Source organism: Pleurodeles waltl, unplaced genomic scaffold, assembly GCF_031143425.1.
Source record: "Pleurodeles waltl isolate 20211129_DDA unplaced genomic scaffold, aPleWal1.hap1.20221129 scaffold_387, whole genome shotgun sequence".
Lineage (NCBI taxonomy): Eukaryota > Metazoa > Chordata > Amphibia > Caudata > Salamandridae > Pleurodeles > Pleurodeles waltl.
The window spans coordinates 14,027-31,050 of record NW_027150094.1 but is presented as its reverse complement, the minus strand read 5'-3'; the positions used below and the strand labels follow the sequence as shown (position 1 = coordinate 31,050).

The window sequence follows — 17,024 nt, the reverse complement described above, 5'->3', positions numbered from 1 at the left end:
TAAATATATATATATATATATATATATATATATATACAGATATAAATATAGATAGATTAATTTAATTAAAAAACTTTCTTGATAAAACTGATTGTTTTTGGAAGATCATTCTGTGTTCTCCCTGTTTATGAAAAAAGATGAATTTCCCTAAGCAAAAGCAGTAGAGCTGCCTATTCCAATTAGCAGAATTGCTCATGGGCATTCCCTATCCTCAAAGAGGTGAGGACTGTTAAACTACTGCCATTAAGTCCTCGTTAGTATAGTGGTCAGTATCCCCGCCTGTCACGCGGGAGACCGGGGTTCAATTCCCCGACGGGGAGATGATTCTTTTAAGTTGCCCAACTTAATGAAAAAGATGCACTTACTCATGAAGTAAAATATAGTTGTCATTACACCTGCTTATCACGATTGAGACCAGTGTTGACTTTAGTGATAGCCAAAATGCTTACTGATGTGTTAACTGAAACTCAGAAGATGCTCTCTAAATTTCAATCTCAACTTACTGTTCTTTCAAAAACAATTTATCTCTAAAATACTTGGAAAATGACATGAAACAGTGGTAAATCATGGGCTGCTTATAAACTCTGTGGGACAGGGATAGAAGACAAATCGGTGTTTTTGGTTAGTACTGACCCCTGGTGGCTAATAGCTATAAGCTGCTAATGGTAAAGTGAGCTGATTAAATATATATATATATATATATATATATATATATATATATATATATATATATATATATACAGATATAAATATAGATAGATTAATTTAATTTAAAAACTTTCTTGATAAAACTGATTGTTTTTGGAAGATCATTCTGTGTTCTCCCTGTTTATGAAAAAAGATTAATTTCCCTAAGCAAAAGCATTAGAGCTGCCTATTCCAATTAGCTGAATTGCTCATGGGCATTCCCTATCCTCAAAGAGGTGAGGACTGTTAAACTACTGCCATTAAGTCCTCGTTAGTATAGTGGTCAGTATCCCCGCCTGTCACGCGGGAGACCGGGGTTCAATTTCCCGACGGGGAGATGATTCTTTTAAGTTGCCCAACTTAATGAAAAAGATGCACTTACTCATGAAGTAAAATATAGTTGTCATTACACCTGCTTATCACGATTGAGACCAGTGTTGACTTTAGTGATAGCCAAAATGCTTACTCATGTGTTAACCGAAACTCAGAAGATGCTCTCTCAATTTCAATCTCAACTTACTGTTCTTTCAAAAACAATTTATCTCTAAAATACTTGGAAAATGACATGAAACAGTGGTAAAACATGGGCTGCTTATAAACTCTGTGGGACAGGGATAGAAGACAAATCGGTGTTTTTGGTTAGTACTGACCCCTGGTGGCTAATAGCTATAAGCTGCTAATGGTAAAGTGAGCTGATTATATATATATATATATATACAGATATAAATATAGATAGATTAATTTAATTAAAAAACTTTCTTGATAAAACTGATTGTTTTTGGAAGATCATTCTGTGTTCTCCCTGTTTATGAAAAAAGATGAATTTCCCTAAGCAAAAGCAGTAGAGCTGCCTATTCCAGTTAGCTGAATTTGTCATGGGCATTCCCTATCCTCAAAGAGGTGAGGACTGTTAAACTACTGCCATTAAGTCCTCGTTAGTATAGTGGTCAGTATCCCCGCCTGTCACGCGGGAGACCGGGGTTCAATTCCCTGACGGGGAGATGATTCTTTTAAGTTGCCCAACTTAATGAAAAAGATGCACTTACTCATGAAGTAAAATATAGTTGTCATTACACCTGCTTATCACGATTGAGACCAGTGTTGACTTTAGTGATAGCCAAAATGCTTACTGATGTGTTAACCGAAACTCAGAAGATGCTCTCTAAATTTCAATCTCAACTTACTGTTCTTTCAAAAACAATTTATCTCTAAAATACTTGGAAAATGACATGAAACAGTGGTAAATCATGGGCTGCTTATAAACTCTGTGGGACAGGGATAGAAGACAAATCGGTGTTTTTGGTTAGTACTGACCCCTGGTGGCTAATAGCTATAAGCTGCTAATGGTAAAGTGAGCTGATTATATATATATATATATATATACAGACATAAATATAGATAGATTAATTTAATTAAAAAACTTTCTTGATAAAACTGATTGTTTTTGGAAGATCATTCTGTGTTCTCCCTGTTTATGAAAAAAGATGAATTTCCCTAAGCAAAAGCAGTAGAGCTGCCTATTCCATTTAGCTGAATTTGTCATGGGCATTCCCTATCCTCAAAGAGGTGAGGACTGTTAAACTACTGCCATTAAGTCCTCGTTAGTATAGTGGTCAGTATCCCCGCCTGTCACGCGGGAGACCGGGGTTCAATTCCCCGACGGGGAGATGATACTTTTAAGTTGCCCAACTTAATGAAAAAGATGCACTTACTCATGAAGTAAAATATAGTTGTCATTACACCTGCTTATCACGATTGAGACCAGCGTTGACTTTAGTGATAGCCAAAATGCTTACTGATGTGTTAACCGAAACTCAGAAGATGCTCTCTAAATTTCAATCTCAACTTACTGTTCTTTCAAAAACAATTTATCTCTAAAATACTTGGAAAATGACATGAAACAGTGGTAAATCATGGGCTGCTTATAAACTCTGTGGGACAGGGATAGAAGACAAATCGGTGTTTTTGGTTAGTACTGACCCCTGGTGGCTAATAGCTATAAGCTGCTAATGGTAAAGTGAGCTGATTATATATATATATATATATATATACAGACATAAATATAGATAGATTAATTTAATTAAAAAACTTTCTTGATAAAACTGATTGTTTTTGGAAGATCATTCTGTGTTCTCCCTGTTTATGAAAAAAGATGAATTTCCCTAAGCAAAAGCAGTAGAGCTGCCTATTCCAGTTAGCTGAATTTGTCATGGGCATTCCCTATCCTCAAAGAGGTGAGGACTGTTAAACTACTGCCATTAAGTCCTCGTTAGTATAGTGGTCAGTATCCCCGCCTGTCACGCGGGAGACCGGGGTTCAATTCCCCGACGGGGAGATGATACCTTTAAGTTGCCCAACTTAATGAAAAAGATGCACTTACTCATGAAGTAAAATATAGTTGTCATTATACCTGCTTATCACGATTGAGACCAGCGTTGACTTTAGTGATAGCCAAAATGCTTACTGATGTGTTAACTGAAACTCAGAAGATGCTCTCTAAATTTCAATCTCAACTTACTGTTCTTTCAAAAACAATTTATCTCTAAAATACTTGGAAAATGACATGAAACAGTGGTAAATCATGGGCTGCTTATAAACTCTGTGGGACAGGGATAGAAGACAAATCGGTGTTTTTGGTTAGTACTGACCCCTGGTGGCTAATAGCTATAAGCTGCTAATGGTAAAGTGAGCTGATTAAATATATATAAATATATATATATATATATATATATATATATATACAGATATAAATATAGATAGATTAATTTAATTAAAAAACTTTCTTGATAAAACTGATTGTTTTTGGAAGATCATTCTGTGTTCTCCCTGTTTATGAAAAAAGATGAATTTCCGTAAGCAAAAGCAGTAGAGCTGCCTATTCCAATTAGCAGAATTGCTCATGGGCATTCCCTATCCTCAAAGAGGTGAGGACTGTTAAACTACTGCCATTAAGTCCTCGTTAGTATAGTGGTCAGTATCCCCGCCTGTCACGCGGGAGACCGGGGTTCAATTCCCCGACGGGGAGATGATTCTTTTAAGTTGCCCAACTTAATGAAAAAGATGCACTTACTCATGAAGTAAAATATAGTTGTCATTACACCTGCTTATCACGATTGAGACCAGTGTTGACTTTAGTGATAGCCAAAATGCTTACTGATGTGTTAACTGAAACTCAGAAGATGCTCTCTAAATTTCAATCTCAACTTACTGTTCTTTCAAAAACAATTTATCTCTAAAATACTTGGAAAATGACATGAAACAGTGGTAAATCATGGGCTGCTTATAAACTCTGTGGGACAGGGATAGAAGACAAATCGGTGTTTTTGGTTAGTACTGACCCCTGGTGGCTAATAGCTATAAGCTGCTAATGGTAAAGTGAGCTGATTAAATATATATATATATATATATATATATATATATATATATATATATATATATATATATACAGATATAAATATAGATAGATTAATTTAATTTAAAAACTTTCTTGATAAAACTGATTGTTTTTGGAAGATCATTCTGTGTTCTCCCTGTTTATGAAAAAAGATTAATTTCCCTAAGCAAAAGCATTAGAGCTGCCTATTCCAATTAGCTGAATTGCTCATGGGCATTCCCTATCCTCAAAGAGGTGAGGACTGTTAAACTACTGCCATTAAGTCCTCGTTAGTATAGTGGTCAGTATCCCCGCCTGTCACGCGGGAGACCGGGGTTCAATTTCCCGACGGGGAGATGATTCTTTTAAGTTGCCCAACTTAATGAAAAAGATGCACTTACTCATGAAGTAAAATATAGTTGTCATTACACCTGCTTATCACGATTGAGACCAGTGTTGACTTTAGTGATAGCCAAAATGCTTACTCATGTGTTAACCGAAACTCAGAAGATGCTCTCTCAATTTCAATCTCAACTTACTGTTCTTTCAAAAACAATTTATCTCTAAAATACTTGGAAAATGACATGAAACAGTGGTAAATCATGGGCTGCTTATAAACTCTGTGGGACAGGGATAGAAGACAAATCGGTGTTTTTGGTTAGTACTGACCCCTGGTGGCTAATAGCTATAAGCTGCTAATGGTAAAGTGAGCTGATTATATATATATATATATATATACAGATATAAATATAGATAGATTAATTTAATTAAAAAACTTTCTTGATAAAACTGATTGTTTTTGGAAGATCATTCTGTGTTCTCCCTGTTTATGAAAAAAGATGAATTTCCCTAAGCAAAAGCAGTAGAGCTGCCTATTCCAGTTAGCTGAATTTGTCATGGGCATTCCCTATCCTCAAAGAGGTGAGGACTGTTAAACTACTGCCATTAAGTCCTCGTTAGTATAGTGGTCAGTATCCCCGCCTGTCACGCGGGAGACCGGGGTTCAATTCCCCGACGGGGAGATGATACCTTTAAGTTGCCCAACTTAATGAAAAAGATGCACTTACTCATGAAGTAAAATATAGTTGTCATTACACCTGCTTATCACGATTGAGACCAGCGTTGACTTTAGTGATAGCCAAAATGCTTACTGATGTGTTAACCGAAACTCAGAAGATGCTCTCTAAATTTCAATCTCAACTTACTGTTCTTTCAAAAACAATTTATCTCTAAAATACTTGGAAAATGACATGAAACAGTGGTAAATCATGGGCTGCTTATAAACTCTGTGGGACAGGGATAGAAGACAAATCGGTGTTTTTGGTTAGTACTGACCCCTGGTGGCTAATAGCTATAAGCTGCTAATGGTAAAGTGAGCTGATTATATATATATATATATATATACAGACATAAATATAGATAGATTAATTTAATTAAAAAACTTTCTTGATAAAACTGATTGTTTTTGGAAGATCATTCTGTGTTCTCCCTGTTTATGAAAAAAGATGAATTTCCCTAAGCAAAAGCAGTAGAGCTGCCTATTCCAGTTAGCTGAATTTGTCATGGGCATTCCCTATCCTCAAAGAGGTGAGGACTGTTAAACTACTGCCATTAAGTCCTCGTTAGTATAGTGGTCAGTATCCCCGCCTGTCACGCGGGAGACCGGGGTTCAATTCCCCGACGGGGAGATGATACCTTTAAGTTGCCCAACTTAATGAAAAAGATGCACTTACTCATGAAGTAAAATATAGTTGTCATTATACCTGCTTATCACGATTGAGACCAGCGTTGACTTTAGTGATAGCCAAAATGCTTACTGATGTGTTAACTGAAACTCAGAAGATGCTCTCTAAATTTCAATCTCAACTTACTGTTCTTTCAAAAACAATTTATCTCTAAAATACTTGGAAAATGACATGAAACAGTGGTAAATCATGGGCTGCTTATAAACTCTGTGGGACAGGGATAGAAGACAAATCGGTGTTTTTGGTTAGTACTGACCCCTGGTGGCTAATAGCTATAAGCTGCTAATGGTAAAGTGAGCTGATTAAATATATATAAATATATATATATATATATATATATATATATATACAGATATAAATATAGATAGATTAATTTAATTAAAAAACTTTCTTGATAAAACTGATTGTTTTTGGAAGATCATTCTGTGTTCTCCCTGTTTATGAAAAAAGATGAATTTCCCTAAGCAAAAGCAGTAGAGCTGCCTATTCCAATTAGCAGAATTGCTCATGGGCATTCCCTATCCTCAAAGAGGTGAGGACTGTTAAACTACTGCCATTAAGTCCTCGTTAGTATAGTGGTCAGTATCCCCGCCTGTCACGCGGGAGACCGGGGTTCAATTCCCCGACGGGGAGATGATTCTTTTAAGTTGCCCAACTTAATGAAAAAGATGCACTTACTCATGAAGTAAAATATAGTTGTCATTACACCTGCTTATCACGATTGAGACCAGTGTTGACTTTAGTGATAGCCAAAATGCTTACTGATGTGTTAACTGAAACTCAGAAGATGCTCTCTAAATTTCAATCTCAACTTACTGTTCTTTCAAAAACAATTTATCTCTAAAATACTTGGAAAATGACATGAAACAGTGGTAAATCATGGGCTGCTTATAAACTCTGTGGGACAGGGATAGAAGACAAATCGGTGTTTTTGGTTAGTACTGACCCCTGGTGGCTAATAGCTATAAGCTGCTAATGGTAAAGTGAGCTGATTAAATATATATATATATATATATATATATATATATATATATATATATATATATATATATATATATATATATATATATATATATATATATACAGATATAAATATAGATAGATTAATTTAATTTAAAAACTTTCTTGATAAAACTGATTGTTTTTGGAAGATCATTCTGTGTTCTCCCTGTTTATGAAAAAAGATTAATTTCCCTAAGCAAAAGCATTAGAGCTGCCTATTCCAATTAGCTGAATTGCTCATGGGCATTCCCTATCCTCAAAGAGGTGAGGACTGTTAAACTACTGCCATTAAGTCCTCGTTAGTATAGTGGTCAGTATCCCCGCCTGTCACGCGGGAGACCGGGGTTCAATTTCCCGACGGGGAGATGATTCTTTTAAGTTGCCCAACTTAATGAAAAAGATGCACTTACTCATGAAGTAAAATATAGTTGTCATTACACCTGCTTATCACGATTGAGACCAGTGTTGACTTTAGTGATAGCCAAAATGCTTACTCATGTGTTAACCGAAACTCAGAAGATGCTCTCTCAATTTCAATCTCAACTTACTGTTCTTTCAAAAACAATTTATCTCTAAAATACTTGGAAAATGACATGAAACAGTGGTAAAACATGGGCTGCTTATAAACTCTGTGGGACAGGGATAGAAGACAAATCGGTGTTTTTGGTTAGTACTGACCCCTGGTGGCTAATAGCTATAAGCTGCTAATGGTAAAGTGAGCTGATTATATATATATATATATATACAGATATAAATATAGATAGATTAATTTAATTAAAAAACTTTCTTGATAAAACTGATTGTTTTTGGAAGATCATTCTGTGTTCTCCCTGTTTATGAAAAAAGATGAATTTCCCTAAGCAAAAGCAGTAGAGCTGCCTATTCCAGTTAGCTGAATTTGTCATGGGCATTCCCTATCCTCAAAGAGGTGAGGACTGTTAAACTACTGCCATTAAGTCCTCGTTAGTATAGTGGTCAGTATCCCCGCCTGTCACGCGGGAGACCGGGGTTCAATTCCCTGACGGGGAGATGATTCTTTTAAGTTGCCCAACTTAATGAAAAAGATGCACTTACTCATGAAGTAAAATATAGTTGTCATTACACCTGCTTATCACGATTGAGACCAGTGTTGACTTTAGTGATAGCCAAAATGCTTACTGATGTGTTAACCGAAACTCAGAAGATGCTCTCTAAATTTCAATCTCAACTTACTGTTCTTTCAAAAACAATTTATCTCTAAAATACTTGGAAAATGACATGAAACAGTGGTAAATCATGGGCTGCTTATAAACTCTGTGGGACAGGGATAGAAGACAAATCGGTGTTTTTGGTTAGTACTGACCCCTGGTGGCTAATAGCTATAAGCTGCTAATGGTAAAGTGAGCTGATTATATATATATATATATATATACAGATATAAATATAGATAGATTAATTTAATTAAAAAACTTTCTTGATAAAACTGATTGTTTTTGGAAGATCATTCTGTGTTCTCCCTGTTTATGAAAAAAGATGAATTTCCCTAAGCAAAAGCAGTAGAGCTGCCTATTCCAGTTAGCTGAATTTGTCATGGGCATTCCCTATCCTCAAAGAGGTGAGGACTGTTAAACTACTGCCATTAAGTCCTCGTTAGTATAGTGGTCAGTATCCCCGCCTGTCACGCGGGAGACCGGGGTTCAATTCCCCGACGGGGAGATGATACCTTTAAGTTGCCCAACTTAATGAAAAAGATGCACTTACTCATGAAGTAAAATATAGTTGTCATTACACCTGCTTATCACGATTGAGACCAGCGTTGACTTTAGTGATAGCCAAAATGCTTACTGATGTGTTAACCGAAACTCAGAAGATGCTCTCTAAATTTCAATCTCAACTTACTGTTCTTTCAAAAACAATTTATCTCTAAAATACTTGGAAAATGACATGAAACAGTGGTAAATCATGGGCTGCTTATAAACTCTGTAGGACAGGGATAGAAGACAAATCGGTGTTTTTGGTTAGTACTGACCCCTGGTGGCTAATAGCTATAAGCTGCTAATGGTAAAGTGAGCTGATTAAATATATATAAATATATATATATATATATATATATATATATATATATACAGATATAAATATAGATAGATTAATTTAATTAAAAAACTTTCTTGATAAAACTGATTGTTTTTGGAAGATCATTCTGTGTTCTCCCTGTTTATGAAAAAAGATGAATTTCCCTAAGCAAAAGCAGTAGAGCTGCCTATTCCAATTAGCTGAATTTGTCATGGGCATTCCCTATCCTCAAAGAGGTGAGGACTGTTAAACTACTGCCATTAAGTCCTCGTTAGTATAGTGGTCAGTATCCCCGCCTGTCACGCGGGAGACCGGGGTTCAATTCCCCGACGGGAGATGATTCTTTTAAGTTGCCCAACTTAATGAAAAAGATGCACTTACTCATGAAGTAAAATATAGTTGTCATTACACCTGCTTATCACGATTGAGACCAGTGTTGACTTTAGTGATAGCCAAAATGCTTACTGATGTGTTAACCAAAACTCAGAAGATGCTCTCTAAATTTCAATCTCAACTTACTGTTCTTTCAAAAACAATTTATCTCTAAAATACTTGGAAAATGACATGAAACAGTGGTAAATCATGGGCTGCTTATAAACTCCGTGGGACAGGGATAGAAGACAAATCGGTGTTTTTGGTTAGTACTGACCCCTGGTGGCTAATAGCTATAAGCTGCTAATGGTAAAGTGAGCTGATTAAATATATATAAATATATATATATATATATATATATATATATATACAGATATAAATATAGATAGATTAATTTAATTAAAAAACTTTCTTGATAAAACTGATTGTTTTTGGAAGATCATTCTGTGTTCTCCCTGTTTATGAAAAAAGATTAATTTCCCTAAGCAAAAGCAGTAGAGCTGCCTATTCCAATTAGCTGAATTTGTCATGGGCATTCCCTATCCTCAAAGAGGTGAGGACTGTTAAACTACTGCCATTAAGTCCTCGTTAGTATAGTGGTCAGTATCCCCGCCTGTCACGCGGGAGACCGGGGTTCAATTTCCCGACGGGGAGATGATTCTTTTAAGTTGCCCAACTTAATGAAAAAGATGCACTTACTCATGAAGTAAAATATAGTTGTCATTACACCTGCTTATCACGATTGAGACCAGTGTTGACTTTAGTGATAGCCAAAATGCTTACTGATGTGTTAACCGAAACTCAGAAGATGCTCTCTAAATTTCAATCTCAACTTACTGTTCTTTCAAAAACAATTTATCTCTAAAATACTTGGAAAATGACATGAAACAGTGGTAAAACATGGGCTGCTTATAAACTCTGTGGGACAGGGATAGAAGACAAATCGGTGTTTTTGGTTAGTACTGACCCCTGGTGGCTAATAGCTATAAGCTGCTAATGGTAAAGTGAGCTGATTATATATATATATATATATATACAGACATAAATATAGATAGATTAATTTAATTAAAAAACTTTCTTGATAAAACTGATTGTTTTTGGAAGATCATTCTGTGTTCTCCCTGTTTATGAAAAAAGATGAATTTCCCTAAGCAAAAGCAGTAGAGCTGCCTATTCCAGTTAGCTGAATTTGTCATGGGCATTCCCTATCCTCAAAGAGGTGAGGACTGTTAAACTACTGCCATTAAGTCCTCGTTAGTATAGTGGTCAGTATCCCCGCCTGTCACGCGGGAGACCGGGGTTCAATTCCCCGACGGGGAGATGATACCTTTAAGTTGCCCAACTTAATGAAAAAGATGCACTTACTCATGAAGTAAAATATAGTTGTCATTACACCTGCTTATCACGATTGAGACCAGCGTTGACTTTAGTGATAGCCAAAATGCTTACTGATGTGTTAACCGAAACTCAGAAGATGCTCTCTAAATTTCAATCTCAACTTACTGTTCTTTCAAAAACAATTTATCTCTAAAATACTTGGAAAATGACATGAAACAGTGGTAAATGATGGGCTGCTTATAAACTCTGTAGGACAGGGATAGAAGACAAATCGGTGTTTTTGGTTAGTACTGACCCCTGGTGGCTAATAGCTATAAGCTGCTAATGGTAAAGTGAGCTGATTATATATATATATATATATATACAGATATAAATATAGATAGATTAATTTAATTAAAAAACTTTCTTGATAAAACTGATTGTTTTTGGAAGATCATTCTGTGTTCTCCCTGTTTATGAAAAAAGATGAATTTCCCTAAGCAAAAGCAGTAGAGCTGCCTATTCCAATTAGCTGAATTTGTCATGGGCATTCCCTATCCTCAAAGAGGTGAGGACTGTTAAACTACTGCCATTAAGTCCTCGTTAGTATAGTGGTCAGTATCCCCGCCTGTCACGCGGGAGACCGGGGTTCAATTCCCCGACGGGAGATGATTCTTTTAAGTTGCCCAACTTAATGAAAAAGATGCACTTACTCATGAAGTAAAATATAGTTGTCATTACACCTGCTTATCACGATTGAGACCAGTGTTGACTTTAGTGATAGCCAAAATGCTTACTGATGTGTTAACCAAAACTCAGAAGATGCTCTCTAAATTTCAATCTCAACTTACTGTTCTTTCAAAAACAATTTATCTCTAAAATACTTGGAAAATGACATGAAACAGTGGTAAATCATGGGCTGCTTATAAACTCCGTGGGACAGGGATAGAAGACAAATCGGTGTTTTTGGTTAGTACTGACCCCTGGTGGCTAATAGCTATAAGCTGCTAATGGTAAAGTGAGCTGATTAAATATATATAAATATATATATATATATATATATATATATATATATATACAGATATAAATATAGATAGATTAATTTAATTAAAAAACTTTCTTGATAAAACTGATTGTTTTTGGAAGATCATTCTGTGTTCTCCCTGTTTATGAAAAAAGATTAATTTCCCTAAGCAAAAGCAGTAGAGCTGCCTATTCCAATTAGCTGAATTTGTCATGGGCATTCCCTATCCTCAAAGAGGTGAGGACTGTTAAACTACTGCCATTAAGTCCTCGTTAGTATAGTGGTCAGTATCCCCGCCTGTCACGCGGGAGACCGGGGTTCAATTTCCCGACGGGGAGATGATTCTTTTAAGTTGCCCAACTTAATGAAAAAGATGCACTTACTCATGAAGTAAAATATAGTTGTCATTACACCTGCTTATCACGATTGAGACCAGTGTTGACTTTAGTGATAGCCAAAATGCTTACTGATGTGTTAACCGAAACTCAGAAGATGCTCTCTAAATTTCAATCTCAACTTACTGTTCTTTCAAAAACAATTTATCTCTAAAATACTTGGAAAATGACATGAAACAGTGGTAAAACATGGGCTGCTTATAAACTCTGTGGGACAGGGATAGAAGACAAATCGGTGTTTTTGGTTAGTACTGACCCCTGGTGGCTAATAGCTATAAGCTGCTAATGGTAAAGTGAGCTGATTATATATATATATATATATATATACAGACATAAATATAGATAGATTAATTTAATTAAAAAACTTTCTTGATAAAACTGATTGTTTTTGGAAGATCATTCTGTGTTCTCCCTGTTTATGAAAAAAGATGAATTTCCCTAAGCAAAAGCAGTAGAGCTGCCTATTCCAGTTAGCTGAATTTGTCATGGGCATTCCCTATCCTCAAAGAGGTGAGGACTGTTAAACTACTGCCATTAAGTCCTCGTTAGTATAGTGGTCAGTATCCCCGCCTGTCACGCGGGAGACCGGGGTTCAATTCCCCGACGGGGAGATGATACCTTTAAGTTGCCCAACTTAATGAAAAAGATGCACTTACTCATGAAGTAAAATATAGTTGTCATTATACCTGCTTATCACGATTGAGACCAGCGTTGACTTTAGTGATAGCCAAAATGCTTACTGATGTGTTAACTGAAACTCAGAAGATGCTCTCTAAATTTCAATCTCAACTTACTGTTCTTTCAAAAACAATTTATCTCTAAAATACTTGGAAAATGACATGAAACAGTGGTAAATCATGGGCTGCTTATAAACTCTGTGGGACAGGGATAGAAGACAAATCGGTGTTTTTGGTTAGTACTGACCCCTGGTGGCTAATAGCTATAAGCTGCTAATGGTAAAGTGAGCTGATTAAATATATATAAATATATATATATATATATATATATATATATATATACAGATATAAATATAGATAGATTAATTTAATTAAAAAACTTTCTTGATAAAACTGATTGTTTTTGGAAGATCATTCTGTGTTCTCCCTGTTTATGAAAAAAGATGAATTTCCCTAAGCAAAAGCAGTAGAGCTGCCTATTCCAATTAGCAGAATTGCTCATGGGCATTCCCTATCCTCAAAGAGGTGAGGACTGTTAAACTACTGCCATTAAGTCCTCGTTAGTATAGTGGTCAGTATCCCCGCCTGTCACGCGGGAGACCGGGGTTCAATTCCCCGACGGGGAGATGATTCTTTTAAGTTGCCCAACTTAATGAAAAAGATGCACTTACTCATGAAGTAAAATATAGTTGTCATTACACCTGCTTATCACGATTGAGACCAGTGTTGACTTTAGTGATAGCCAAAATGCTTACTGATGTGTTAACTGAAACTCAGAAGATGCTCTCTAAATTTCAATCTCAACTTACTGTTCTTTCAAAAACAATTTATCTCTAAAATACTTGGAAAATGACATGAAACAGTGGTAAATCATGGGCTGCTTATAAACTCTGTGGGACAGGGATAGAAGACAAATCGGTGTTTTTGGTTAGTACTGACCCCTGGTGGCTAATAGCTATAAGCTGCTAATGGTAAAGTGAGCTGATTAAATATATATATATATATATATATATATATATATATATATATATATATATATATATATATATATACAGATATAAATATAGATAGATTAATTTAATTTAAAAACTTTCTTGATAAAACTGATTGTTTTTGGAAGATCATTCTGTGTTCTCCCTGTTTATGAAAAAAGATTAATTTCCCTAAGCAAAAGCATTAGAGCTGCCTATTCCAATTAGCTGAATTGCTCATGGGCATTCCCTATCCTCAAAGAGGTGAGGACTGTTAAACTACTGCCATTAAGTCCTCGTTAGTATAGTGGTCAGTATCCCCGCCTGTCACGCGGGAGACCGGGGTTCAATTTCCCGACGGGGAGATGATTCTTTTAAGTTGCCCAACTTAATGAAAAAGATGCACTTACTCATGAAGTAAAATATAGTTGTCATTACACCTGCTTATCACGATTGAGACCAGTGTTGACTTTAGTGATAGCCAAAATGCTTACTCATGTGTTAACCGAAACTCAGAAGATGCTCTCTCAATTTCAATCTCAACTTACTGTTCTTTCAAAAACAATTTATCTCTAAAATACTTGGAAAATGACATGAAACAGTGGTAAAACATGGGCTGCTTATAAACTCTGTGGGACAGGGATAGAAGACAAATCGGTGTTTTTGGTTAGTACTGACCCCTGGTGGCTAATAGCTATAAGCTGCTAATGGTAAAGTGAGCTGATTATATATATATATATATATACAGATATAAATATAGATAGATTAATTTAATTAAAAAACTTTCTTGATAAAACTGATTGTTTTTGGAAGATCATTCTGTGTTCTCCCTGTTTATGAAAAAAGATGAATTTCCCTAAGCAAAAGCAGTAGAGCTGCCTATTCCAGTTAGCTGAATTTGTCATGGGCATTCCCTATCCTCAAAGAGGTGAGGACTGTTAAACTACTGCCATTAAGTCCTCGTTAGTATAGTGGTCAGTATCCCCGCCTGTCACGCGGGAGACCGGGGTTCAATTCCCTGACGGGGAGATGATTCTTTTAAGTTGCCCAACTTAATGAAAAAGATGCACTTACTCATGAAGTAAAATATAGTTGTCATTACACCTGCTTATCACGATTGAGACCAGTGTTGACTTTAGTGATAGCCAAAATGCTTACTGATGTGTTAACCGAAACTCAGAAGATGCTCTCTAAATTTCAATCTCAACTTACTGTTCTTTCAAAAACAATTTATCTCTAAAATACTTGGAAAATGACATGAAACAGTGGTAAATCATGGGCTGCTTATAAACTCTGTGGGACAGGGATAGAAGACAAATCGGTGTTTTTGGTTAGTACTGACCCCTGGTGGCTAATAGCTATAAGCTGCTAATGGTAAAGTGAGCTGATTATATATATATATATATATATACAGATATAAATATAGATAGATTAATTTAATTAAAAAACTTTCTTGATAAAACTGATTGTTTTTGGAAGATCATTCTGTGTTCTCCCTGTTTATGAAAAAAGATGAATTTCCCTAAGCAAAAGCAGTAGAGCTGCCTATTCCAGTTAGCTGAATTTGTCATGGGCATTCCCTATCCTCAAAGAGGTGAGGACTGTTAAACTACTGCCATTAAGTCCTCGTTAGTATAGTGGTCAGTATCCCCGCCTGTCACGCGGGAGACCGGGGTTCAATTCCCCGACGGGGAGATGATACCTTTAAGTTGCCCAACTTAATGAAAAAGATGCACTTACTCATGAAGTAAAATATAGTTGTCATTACACCTGCTTATCACGATTGAGACCAGCGTTGACTTTAGTGATAGCCAAAATGCTTACTGATGTGTTAACCGAAACTCAGAAGATGCTCTCTAAATTTCAATCTCAACTTACTGTTCTTTCAAAAACAATTTATCTCTAAAATACTTGGAAAATGACATGAAACAGTGGTAAATCATGGGCTGCTTATAAACTCTGTGGGACAGGGATAGAAGACAAATCGGTGTTTTTGGTTAGTACTGACCCCTGGTGGCTAATAGCTATAAGCTGCTAATGGTAAAGTGAGCTGATTATATATATATATATATATATATACAGACATAAATATAGATAGATTAATTTAATTAAAAAACTTTCTTGATAAAACTGATTGTTTTTGGAAGATCATTCTGTGTTCTCCCTGTTTATGAAAAAAGATGAATTTCCCTAAGCAAAAGCAGTAGAGCTGCCTATTCCATTTAGCTGAATTTGTCATGGGCATTCCCTATCCTCAAAGAGGTGAGGACTGTTAAACTACTGCCATTAAGTCCTCGTTAGTATAGTGGTCAGTATCCCCGCCTGTCACGCGGGAGACCGGGGTTCAATTCCCCGACGGGGAGATGATACTTTTAAGTTGCCCAACTTAATGAAAAAGATGCACTTACTCATGAAGTAAAATATAGTTGTCATTACACCTGCTTATCACGATTGAGACCAGCGTTGACTTTAGTGATAGCCAAAATGCTTACTGATGTGTTAACCGAAACTCAGAAGATGCTCTCTAAATTTCAATCTCAACTTACTGTTCTTTCAAAAACAATTTATCTCTAAAATACTTGGAAAATGACATGAAACAGTGGTAAATCATGGGCTGCTTATAAACTCTGTGGGACAGGGATAGAAGACAAATCGGTGTTTTTGGTTAGTACTGACCCCTGGTGGCTAATAGCTATAAGCTGCTAATGGTAAAGTGAGCTGATTATATATATATATATATATATATACAGACATAAATATAGATAGATTAATTTAATTAAAAAACTTTCTTGATAAAACTGATTGTTTTTGGAAGATCATTCTGTGTTCTCCCTGTTTATGAAAAAAGATGAATTTCCCTAAGCAAAAGCAGTAGAGCTGCCTATTCCAGTTAGCTGAATTTGTCATGGGCATTCCCTATCCTCAAAGAGGTGAGGACTGTTAAACTACTGCCATTAAGTCCTCGTTAGTATAGTGGTCAGTATCCCCGCCTGTCACGCGGGAGACCGGGGTTCAATTCCCCGACGGGGAGATGATACCTTTAAGTTGCCCAACTTAATGAAAAAGATGCACTTACTCATGAAGTAAAATATAGTTGTCATTATACCTGCTTATCACGATTGAGACCAGCGTTGACTTTAGTGATAGCCAAAATGCTTACTGATGTGTTAACTGAAACTCAGAAGATGCTCTCTAAATTTCAATCTCAACTTACTGTTCTTTCAAAAACAATTTATCTCTAAAATACTTGGAAAATGACATGAAACAGTGGTAAATCATGGGCTGCTTATAAACTCTGTGGGACAGGGATAGAAGACAAATCGGTGTTTTTGGTTAGTACTGACCCCTGGTGGCTAATAGCTATAAGCTGCTAATGGTAAAGTGAGCTGATTAAATATATATAAATATA

General features: G+C 35.9%; 25 non-coding genes across 25 annotated transcripts; all 25 read left to right on the top strand.

Annotated features, from left to right (window-relative positions):
- The first annotated feature begins 248 nt into the window (after window positions 1–248).
- On the top strand, window positions 249–320 carry TRNAD-GUC (transfer RNA aspartic acid (anticodon GUC)). The gene has a single exon. It is a non-coding gene; the product is annotated as a tRNA-Asp (tRNA).
- A 632-nt stretch (window positions 321–952) lies between these two features.
- On the top strand, window positions 953–1,024 carry TRNAD-GUC (transfer RNA aspartic acid (anticodon GUC)). The gene has a single exon. It is a non-coding gene; the product is annotated as a tRNA-Asp (tRNA).
- Window positions 1,025–1,616: 592 nt separating this feature from the next.
- On the top strand, window positions 1,617–1,688 carry TRNAD-GUC (transfer RNA aspartic acid (anticodon GUC)). Its single transcript has one exon. It is a non-coding gene; the product is annotated as a tRNA-Asp (tRNA).
- Window positions 1,689–2,282: 594 nt separating this feature from the next.
- On the top strand, window positions 2,283–2,354 carry TRNAD-GUC (transfer RNA aspartic acid (anticodon GUC)). Its single transcript has one exon. It is a non-coding gene; the product is annotated as a tRNA-Asp (tRNA).
- Window positions 2,355–2,950: 596 nt separating this feature from the next.
- TRNAD-GUC (transfer RNA aspartic acid (anticodon GUC)) lies at window positions 2,951–3,022 on the top strand. Its single transcript has one exon. It is a non-coding gene; the product is annotated as a tRNA-Asp (tRNA).
- A 618-nt stretch (window positions 3,023–3,640) lies between these two features.
- Window positions 3,641–3,712, top strand: TRNAD-GUC (transfer RNA aspartic acid (anticodon GUC)). The gene has a single exon. It is a non-coding gene; the product is annotated as a tRNA-Asp (tRNA).
- A 632-nt stretch (window positions 3,713–4,344) lies between these two features.
- On the top strand, window positions 4,345–4,416 carry TRNAD-GUC (transfer RNA aspartic acid (anticodon GUC)). The gene has a single exon. It is a non-coding gene; the product is annotated as a tRNA-Asp (tRNA).
- Window positions 4,417–5,010: 594 nt separating this feature from the next.
- On the top strand, window positions 5,011–5,082 carry TRNAD-GUC (transfer RNA aspartic acid (anticodon GUC)). Its single transcript has one exon. It is a non-coding gene; the product is annotated as a tRNA-Asp (tRNA).
- Window positions 5,083–5,676: 594 nt separating this feature from the next.
- Window positions 5,677–5,748, top strand: TRNAD-GUC (transfer RNA aspartic acid (anticodon GUC)). The gene has a single exon. It is a non-coding gene; the product is annotated as a tRNA-Asp (tRNA).
- Window positions 5,749–6,366: 618 nt separating this feature from the next.
- TRNAD-GUC (transfer RNA aspartic acid (anticodon GUC)) lies at window positions 6,367–6,438 on the top strand. The gene has a single exon. It is a non-coding gene; the product is annotated as a tRNA-Asp (tRNA).
- Window positions 6,439–7,100: 662 nt separating this feature from the next.
- TRNAD-GUC (transfer RNA aspartic acid (anticodon GUC)) lies at window positions 7,101–7,172 on the top strand. The gene has a single exon. It is a non-coding gene; the product is annotated as a tRNA-Asp (tRNA).
- A 592-nt stretch (window positions 7,173–7,764) lies between these two features.
- Window positions 7,765–7,836, top strand: TRNAD-GUC (transfer RNA aspartic acid (anticodon GUC)). The gene has a single exon. It is a non-coding gene; the product is annotated as a tRNA-Asp (tRNA).
- Window positions 7,837–8,430: 594 nt separating this feature from the next.
- Window positions 8,431–8,502, top strand: TRNAD-GUC (transfer RNA aspartic acid (anticodon GUC)). Its single transcript has one exon. It is a non-coding gene; the product is annotated as a tRNA-Asp (tRNA).
- Window positions 8,503–9,124: 622 nt separating this feature from the next.
- Window positions 9,125–9,197, top strand: TRNAD-GUC (transfer RNA aspartic acid (anticodon GUC)). Its single transcript has one exon. It is a non-coding gene; the product is annotated as a tRNA-Asp (tRNA).
- A 616-nt stretch (window positions 9,198–9,813) lies between these two features.
- On the top strand, window positions 9,814–9,885 carry TRNAD-GUC (transfer RNA aspartic acid (anticodon GUC)). The gene has a single exon. It is a non-coding gene; the product is annotated as a tRNA-Asp (tRNA).
- Window positions 9,886–10,479: 594 nt separating this feature from the next.
- On the top strand, window positions 10,480–10,551 carry TRNAD-GUC (transfer RNA aspartic acid (anticodon GUC)). Its single transcript has one exon. It is a non-coding gene; the product is annotated as a tRNA-Asp (tRNA).
- A 594-nt stretch (window positions 10,552–11,145) lies between these two features.
- Window positions 11,146–11,218, top strand: TRNAD-GUC (transfer RNA aspartic acid (anticodon GUC)). The gene has a single exon. It is a non-coding gene; the product is annotated as a tRNA-Asp (tRNA).
- A 620-nt stretch (window positions 11,219–11,838) lies between these two features.
- TRNAD-GUC (transfer RNA aspartic acid (anticodon GUC)) lies at window positions 11,839–11,910 on the top strand. Its single transcript has one exon. It is a non-coding gene; the product is annotated as a tRNA-Asp (tRNA).
- A 596-nt stretch (window positions 11,911–12,506) lies between these two features.
- Window positions 12,507–12,578, top strand: TRNAD-GUC (transfer RNA aspartic acid (anticodon GUC)). The gene has a single exon. It is a non-coding gene; the product is annotated as a tRNA-Asp (tRNA).
- A 620-nt stretch (window positions 12,579–13,198) lies between these two features.
- On the top strand, window positions 13,199–13,270 carry TRNAD-GUC (transfer RNA aspartic acid (anticodon GUC)). The gene has a single exon. It is a non-coding gene; the product is annotated as a tRNA-Asp (tRNA).
- A 638-nt stretch (window positions 13,271–13,908) lies between these two features.
- On the top strand, window positions 13,909–13,980 carry TRNAD-GUC (transfer RNA aspartic acid (anticodon GUC)). The gene has a single exon. It is a non-coding gene; the product is annotated as a tRNA-Asp (tRNA).
- Window positions 13,981–14,572: 592 nt separating this feature from the next.
- TRNAD-GUC (transfer RNA aspartic acid (anticodon GUC)) lies at window positions 14,573–14,644 on the top strand. The gene has a single exon. It is a non-coding gene; the product is annotated as a tRNA-Asp (tRNA).
- Window positions 14,645–15,238: 594 nt separating this feature from the next.
- TRNAD-GUC (transfer RNA aspartic acid (anticodon GUC)) lies at window positions 15,239–15,310 on the top strand. The gene has a single exon. It is a non-coding gene; the product is annotated as a tRNA-Asp (tRNA).
- A 596-nt stretch (window positions 15,311–15,906) lies between these two features.
- On the top strand, window positions 15,907–15,978 carry TRNAD-GUC (transfer RNA aspartic acid (anticodon GUC)). The gene has a single exon. It is a non-coding gene; the product is annotated as a tRNA-Asp (tRNA).
- A 596-nt stretch (window positions 15,979–16,574) lies between these two features.
- Window positions 16,575–16,646, top strand: TRNAD-GUC (transfer RNA aspartic acid (anticodon GUC)). Its single transcript has one exon. It is a non-coding gene; the product is annotated as a tRNA-Asp (tRNA).
- The last annotated feature ends 378 nt before the right edge of the window (window positions 16,647–17,024 follow it).